Here is an 8,970-nt window from a genome sequence, read left to right on the forward strand (position 1 = left end):
ACCAGTACTTCAATTTTTTTTATTGCTGAGTAAATATTCCATTGTATGGTCATGAAGATTTATTCTATGTTTTCTTCTTAGAGTTTTACAGTTTTAACTCTTTCATTTATGCCTTTGATCCATAGGAATCCAATTTTATTCTTTAGCACTTGGATATCCAGTTGTCCCAGCACTTTTTTTGAAGAGGCTCTTCTTCTCCCACTTAATTGTTTTGGCACCCTTGTAATCAATTGACTGTAAACGTAAGGGTTTATTTCTGGACTCTCACTTTTATTCCATTGATCTATATGCTTATCATTATTCCAGTACTACACTGTTTTAATTACTGTAGCCTTGTAGGTTTTGAAATTGGAAAGTAGGAATCCTCCAACTTTATTCTTTTCTTAACATTGTTTTGGCTACTTGGGGTCCCTTGCGTTTTCATATGAATTTAATTTATAAGTTTGTCCATTTCTACAAAAAATACACTTGGGGTTTTGATAAAATCGCATCAGATCTGTGTCTGATTGAGATAATCATGTTATTTTTGTCCTTTACTCTCTTGATGTGGCATATTACATTGATTTTTGGATGTTAAACAACATTGCATTCCTGGAATAAGTCCCGCTTGGTCATGGTGTTTTTGTGTGTGTGTGGCCTTGTTGCTAGGTGCATATATGTTTAAAATTTCCTGACGGACTGGCCCATTATAAAATGTGGCTCTTTTGATATAATTGGATTTACACCAACCATTTCATTTTTTAAATATCACATATGTATTTTTGTTCTTTTATTACTCCTTTACTGTTTTCTTTTGTATCAAGTAATATTTTCTAGTGTTAATATTTCAATCATTTAATGATTGATGTTTAAAAATTGCTCTTCTTTGCTCATCTATTCCAGTATGAGAAAACCAAAGCTAAGAAATTAACCTCTATCAGGCTTTACTTGCAGTCCCTAAAAATAAGTGAATTCATCTTTTCTCAAGGTCCTCAACATTTGCTAACGTTCCTGACCTGCCAGCAAGTGAACTTCTTACTATCTTACTAGCATGATGCTGGGCTCTGTAAGCCATAAAATAGGTTTATCGGACCAGTCTCCTGGGAAGACTTCATAGTCTTGCTTCCACAAGGAGGTACAACTCTTGTTCCTTAATGGTTACACAATCATATTTTCTCAAATATAAAACTCTTTGGATGGCTTTGTTTGTATAATAGATTTATCCAATTGCAGCCTGATAAAGATTAAGGGCAGATTCTTTGAATCTTGGAGGTTATTCTTTGCAAGTAATTACATTACTAGGGGCTCAGAGAAAGTATTCACTTTTGAACTCCGAGGGATCAGTGGGAACAGAATATCATTTAAAAATATTTCCTTTTAGTTTGTATAAGCCTACCTTGCTAAACTGAGGGTTAGACATAGATCAGGAAGAAAGCAAAGAAGCAAAAGAGAAAAACAGGACATCCTCGTAGGCATATCAAATACAAAACATTAAAAATAGTCCAACAACAATATTCTACAATGCATAAGCACAATCTACAATTATGTTCCCCTCATCAACTTATTAGGCTTATGTGATCTATTCTTGACTCACAAATTTTGGACCAGAAGTGTACTTCCATGAAGTTTTCACTTCTGGACTAACAAGAGTCCTAGAAATCCTGATATAGATATAGATATCTACCTGTGGTTGCAACGTCAGCTTATGTGGAGAAGCCTAGCCCTATAAGTCTATTCCAGTTAAGAGTGCCTGGTACAATCTTTCCCACCAAGTCATTTGGACTGTCCTATGTTGAAGACTTTAGCATGCAGCAGAAGACCTGAGGTAAGCATGCAAGGAAAGCAAAAGTCACTTGATCTTGATTAGACTGAAGGCTCTGTTAATTTCTTAGAGAAAACAATTATATCAGAATAGAGGAGAGTAAAATTCTATTGGGTTGTGGACTTTGTCAGTGTTTCCTCAAAGGTAAGAATATACTGTGGACATGGGGATACTGACAAATCTACTTTAAAAGATGAACATAGGGAAGATAGAAATCATTTTTTTGATGGGACAGCTTGTCCCAGTTTGTGGGCTTAATATTTAATGCATATCCTACAACAGGATTAAGCCAATTAAGAAATATGGAGCATACCGAGACTTCCCTGGTGGTCCAGTGGTTAAGACTACACGCTCCCAATGCAGGGGGCCTGGGTTTGAACCCTGGCCAAGGGACTAGATCCTATGTACTGCAACAAAGATTCCGTGTGCTGCGACTAAGACCTGGTGCAGCCAAATAAATAAATATTTAAAAATAAAAAGAAATAGGGCTTCCCTGGTGGCGCAGTGGTTGAGAAACTGCCTGCCAATGCAGCGGACACGGGTTCGAGCCCTGGTTTGGGAAGATCCCACATGCCACGGAGCAACTAGGCCCGTGAGCCACAATTACTGAGCCTGCGCGTCTGGAGCCTATGCTCCGCAAAAAGAGAGGCCGCGATAGTGAAAGGCCCGCGCACTGCGATGAAGAGTGCCCCCCACTTGCCGCAACTAGAGAAAGCCCTCGCACAGAAATGAAGACCCAACACAGCCACAAATAAATAAATAAAATTTAAAAAAAAGAAATATAGAGCATATTAAACACAGCTAATTAACTTTACTATCCCTCCTGATTGTGAATGACACATTGTGGGTTATATGGTAAGAGGCCAAGCCTTTGGTATTTTAGTCATCTAGGAAGCAACAAAGATGGTTTGACATGTAAAAACACATTAATAATTACATTTTTATAAACTATGGAACAGATCTTGGGAAGGTAATATTGAAAAGAATTTTCAAAAAACCATCAGTAGTTTAAGATGGAAGCCTAGATGCCTGGGAACAATGAATGGTTGTAGCTTGGCTACCTATTAACCAGCGTGACAATACACTGGTGCTAAATAAACATAACTGTAGGCATAATTATAAGGAACTTCAACTATCTAAGAAATGAGGAATTTCTGCACTTTTTTTTTTGTTTTGAAATAATCAAGGCCATGACAAAGTCAGCAGAAAGTACAGACAGCTCTTCTGGTCAGATATATAATATCTGATATTTGGGCAGATTACACAGAAGTGAAAAATAACTTTTACTATCTCTTGTTGATAACAAACTGAATAGTCCAAGACTAGTTTGTCATTTTAACATAAAGGGAAAAAATCAAGTTCTACTCTTGTATTAATATAACAATTTGCAGCAAAGATCTTTTTAACAAGTCCTATGAGTAAAGCCATTAAAGCAGAGCCAATTTTGTCAAAAGTTTTAACATATTTCATTCTTTCTTTTGAGACTTACAATTGGTAGGTATTATAAACCACGGAAAACAAGGTTTTCTTTCCCTCAAACTTCTACAACTTACCTATCCAAATTTTGTCTCTTACTAATCTTCACATTCTGGCACAGTCAGCCGTTTATTTTACTTCAAGACAAAATTGCTCTTTTTACGTTGATAAACACAATCACACTCATAATCTTACATACACATTCATATTTCTTTGCTACTTCAATTCTTAATATAGTCTCAATGGCCCATATAAATTAAAACTTAAAAAAATAAATTTATTTTATTTTTGGCTGCATTGGGTCTTTGTTGCTGCATGCGGGCTTTCTCTGGTTGTGGCGAGCGGGGGCTACTCTTCGTTGAGGTGCGCGGGCTTCTCATTGCGGTGGCTTCTCTTGTTGCAGAGCACGGGCTCTAGGCACGCAGCCTTCAGTAGTTGTGGCTCGCGGGCTCAGTAGTTGTGGCTCACGGGCTTAGTTGCTCTGCAGCACATGGGATCTTCCTGGACCAGGGCTTGAACCCATGTCCTCTGTGTTGACAGATGGATTCTTAACCACTGCACCACCAGGAAAGCCCAAATCTTTTTAAGCTTATACATTTATTTGAAGAGAACTGACATTGTCACAACTAGATTTTTCTTCTAGAAAAGTGATAGGTTCATACATTTGTTCGTATCTTATTTTGTGTATTTCAAAAAGATTTTTCTAGTTCCCATCATATTGAATAAAATGGGATCCTAACATAACAGAGAGCCCAGAAATAAACCCACACACTTACAGGCAATTAATCTTCAACAAAGGAAGCATTAATATACAATGGAGAAAAGATGGTCTCTTTAGCAAGTGGTCTTGGGAAAGCTGGACAGCTGCATGTAAAGCAATGAAGTTAGAGCACACCCTCACACCATACACAAAAATAAACTCAAAATGGTTTAAAGAGGGCTTCCCTGATGGCGCAGTGGTTGAGAATCTGCCTGCCAATGCAGCGGACACGGGTTCGAGCCCTGGTTTGGGAAGATCCCACATGCCACGGAGCAACTAGGCCCGTGAGCCACAACTACTGAGCCTGCGCGTCTGGAGCCTGTGCTCCGCAAAAAGAGAGGCCGCGACAGTGAGAGGCCCGTGCACCGCGATGAAGAGTGGCCCTCGCTTGCCACAACTAGAGAAAGCCCTCGCACAGAAACAAAGACCCAACACAGCCAAAAATAAATAAATAAAATTTATTTAAAAAAATGGTTTAAAGATTTAAATATAAGACATCATATCATAAAACTCCTACAAGAAAACATAGGTAAAACATTCTCTGAGATAAATCGTACCAATGTTTTCTTAGGTCATCCTCTCAAGGCAAAAGAAATAAAAGCAAAAATAAACAAATGGGACCTAATCCAACTTATAAGCTTTTGCACAGCAAAGAAAACCATAAACAAAATGAAAAGACAACCTACAGAATGGGAGAAAATATTTGCAAATGATGTAACTGACAAGCGCTTAATTTCCAAAATATACAAACAGCTCACAGAACTCAATATCAAAAAAACCTAGCAACCCAATCAAAAAATTGTCAGAAGAACTAAATAGACATTTCTCCAAAAAAGACATGGAGATGGTCAAAAAGCACATGAGAAGATGCTCAAAATCGCTAATTATTAGAGAAATACAAATCAAAACTACAACGAGCTATCACCTCACATTGGTCAGAATGGCCATCAACAAAAAGTCTACAAATAATAAATGCTGGAGAAGGCATGGAGAAAAGGGAACACTTCTACACTGTTGGTGGGAATGTAAATTTGTGCAGCCTCTATGGAGGTTCCTTTAAAAACTAAAAGTAGAGCTACCATATGATCCACCAACCCCACTCCTGGGTATATATCTGGAAAATATGAAAACTCTAATTTGAAAAGATACACGCACACCAATGTTCATAGCCGCACTATTTACAATAGCCAAGACACAGAAGTAGCCTAAATGTCCATTGACAGATGAATGGATATATATATATATATATATATATATATATATATAATGGAATGTTACTCAGCCATAAAAAATAATTAAATAATGCCATTTGTAGCAACGTGGATGGACCACCTAGAGATTATGATACTAAGTGAAACAAGTCAGAGAAAGACAAATATCATCTGATATCTCTTATATGTGGAATCTAAAAAAAATGATACAATTGAATTTATTTACAAAACAGAAATAGACTCACAGACAGAAAACAAACTCACAGTTACCTAAGGGGAAAGCAGGGGAGGGGTAAATAAGGAGTTTGGGATTAACAGATACAAGCTGCTATATACACAATAGATAACCAACAAGGTCCTGCTGTATAGCACAGGGAACTATATTAAATATCTTGTGGTAACCTATAATGGAAAAGAATCTGAAAAAAAAAAATATATATATATCTCACTTTGCTGTACACCTGAAACCAACACAGCATTGTGAATCAACCAAAATTCAATTTAAAAAATGGGATCCTATCCATTTCTCTTTTTTTCCAGCTTTACTAAGATATAATTGGCATTTAACATTGTATAAGTTTAAGATGTACAAAATGTTGATTTGATACATTTACAAACTGTAAAATTATTACCACCACAGTATTAGCTACCATCTCCATCCCATCATATAGCTACCATTCCTTTTTTGTGTGTGTGCTGAGAACATTAAGTTCTACTCTCTTAGCATATAAATTACAACTTTTAACCAATGTAACTACCTTCTATTTCCTCATGGAGGTAACTGTAGGCAAGTAACAGAATATGGTTTGAAATACACAAACATTTAGCTACGAGCAAAGCAAACATAAAACTTCCTATGGCCACACACATCCCTTTTAAATTTCTTAAAGGGGCAAAACTGAACATACACATTAATATACCCCAAAGGCTTATCTACTCTCAAACATAATAATAAGAAGCATGTGCGGTGTGTATGTGTGTGTGTACATACCATGCTTGGTGACCAATGTTTTTGTATTCTATCTTCCTCAGAAATTATTCAGCCGTCTAAAGATTATTCACCAACTTACTTGATTTAATATCAGTCAAAATTCTTAAAGGCTTTGGAAATTATGTTTAAGCTGATATATTACAAAGTAACACAATCACAAATGACATAAACAATTTAGGAAATTCAGGTTAACTACAGTCTCCATGATAAAACACTCTCCATCACTGTATCACAATAACTTGTTGTGTAGTCCTCATGGTTTCACAAATTGATATCATCTCGCTTATTTATTTGTTTACTTACTTATTGTGAACATTTTACCACTAGATGTAAACACAATAAAGAAAGAGAATTTGGGGCTTCCCTGGTGGCGCAGTGGTTAAGAATCCGCCTGCCAATGCAGGGGACGCGGGTTTGAGCCCTGGTCCACGAAGATCCCACATGCCGCGGAGCAACTAAACCTGGGTGCCACAACTACTGAGCCTGCGCTCTAGAGCCCGCGAGCCACAACTACTGAAGCCCCCACGCCTAGAGCCCGTGCTCCGCAACAGGTGAAGCCACTGCAATGAGAAGCCCGCGCACTGCAACGAAGAGTAGCCCCCAGTCGCCGTAACTAAAGAAAGCCGGCCCACAGCAACAAGGACCCAACACAGCCAAAAATAGATAAATAAATAAATAGATTTAAGGAAGAAAAAAAAAAAAAGAAAGAGAATTCGCCTTCCTTGGTGACCAGAACATGTAGGAGACTTTCAATGAACAGTTTTGAATAAAGAAATATATGAATACTCAATAATTGTATCAGACAGGAGGAATAGGTCTCATTTTACTACTTTACAAGTGAGGTAACTGAGGCATTAATGATCATTTAGCTACTGAGTGACAGACTCAGAATTTTGGTTTCCTGACTTCTAACACAACATACCACATTATTTCTCACAACTAAATAAATGCTCATGTGCAAGTGAAAAATATACAAAAGAAAATACACTGAAGAAGAATATTCTTGCACAGATGTGATTCACAAAGAGGGTATCAGAAATGGATTGCATCCTAGTGGGGGCACCTTTAGGCAGTGCTTTGATAGAAGCCAATGTCATCAGACTACAGCTTCTTTTATTCAAACTCCCCCCACTATGCGGGGGGAGGAGGGTGGAATCTCCCAGTAAGTATTGCTTATTTCTTTGAGTTCCTGTTGTTTTTCGCTTTGGTATACTTGTAATGGAGGATTAAGAAAGACAAATGTGAGTTGTCCCCTGATTTTTGTTGTAACGAAAGCTTGTTGCTGAAATTAGCTATTCTTCCCCTCCTACTACCCCAACACAGCATCCATTATTCTTCCCTTCCAAAGCTGTCTTGGTAAAATCAGCCCAGCTGAGACACCAGACGTAATGTGGGATATCTCCGATAGGATATTCAAATTTCTTCTTCTGGCTTGCCTTTTGGGTGCCAGGGCAAATCATTACGAAAGAGAGACTGAGACACAGTCAAATGGGAAAGGCAGACCAAGCCTGGCTGCAACTAGCTCTGTTCGGGGCCTCTTCATTCTCTAAGAAGGAAGCCAGTGTTCATACAGGGCACATGGAGTTACCAGCTGTCCATGCAAAGGAACCCCTGCCCCCTTCCACTAACCAGGGAATATTTTGTATTAAGTTGAGATTATCCTCCTTTAACTTTTTATTTTTCCCTGTCAATAGTTTTGTATTAAACTACTCAGAATTGTGTGGTACTTGTTTTTAGGATCCCATACTTCTCTTTTCATTAAAATATGCTGTTGAGTGACAATTCCTAGAATTTTCGTCAAATAACTTCTCATGTCAGTCCCCTTCATCCTCATTGCTTTCCCTCTAAAAAACTGGCATCTGGTAGTGATGATTTAGAAATCATTTCTGCTCACCTCATTCCTGATTCAGAGAAAAGAGTAGGGGTTAAGTCCGGCGCTTACGCCATACGAAATTTGGTCTTGAGCAAGTATGGTTCCTACTGTACATATCTACTGGGCAAAGGAAGAAACTGAAACACAGCTGGGCTCCAAGACTCCTCAAGTTTGCACTGATGGTCAAGGCCTGAGCTCCTGTGTTTTAAAATAGTAAAACTGAAGAACGCTGGGCTACTGAATTAAATATTGTAGGTGCCGAGATGGGACTGGGAGTCCCCTTCACTGGGTAGATCACAGAGGTGTGTAGGAGATTGCAGAGTTGGCACTGTCCTTGTGGAAGCTGGGTGGGGAAATGGTAGGGCCTGGGAGGCCTCTCAGACACTGAGCTCTAATGGGCCTTAGATTGGGCCATTTCACTGTTATCACAAAATAAACAGGAGGCGCAACCCTGTCCTCACAACACGACTGGGAGACAGGTGTTCCTGTCCTCATTTTACAGAGAATGCAACAGTCAGCGAGGTGAAGCCTCTTGTTAAGGATCCTATGCTCAGTACACTGCAAAGGAGGAGCTTTGAGTTCTGCTCCTCCATTCAAACCTCCTTCCAAAGCAAACTCCAACCAAAGGGCTAGACTTTCCCATGTGTAAGACTACAGCTGGAAAGGATCACAGAGGACACATTTTAGGTCAATTCTCTCTGTTTACAATACAAGAGAGTGGAGACCCTCGACAGAAGTGATTGCTAAGGTCACAAGGCGAGTGCGTGACAAGTGGCACTCTCGGAACCCCAAGACTCGGTTTCTTCTTTCCTGTGCAGCCCGCTGGGGAGGCAGGGGGAGGAGTTGAGCCGGGCTGCA

This window comes from Monodon monoceros, unplaced genomic scaffold (genome assembly GCF_005190385.1).
Source record: "Monodon monoceros isolate NGI ecotype Baffin Bay Population unplaced genomic scaffold, NGI_Narwhal_1 Super_Scaffold_12, whole genome shotgun sequence".
In the NCBI taxonomy this organism is placed as follows: Eukaryota; Metazoa; Chordata; class Mammalia; order Artiodactyla; family Monodontidae; genus Monodon; species Monodon monoceros.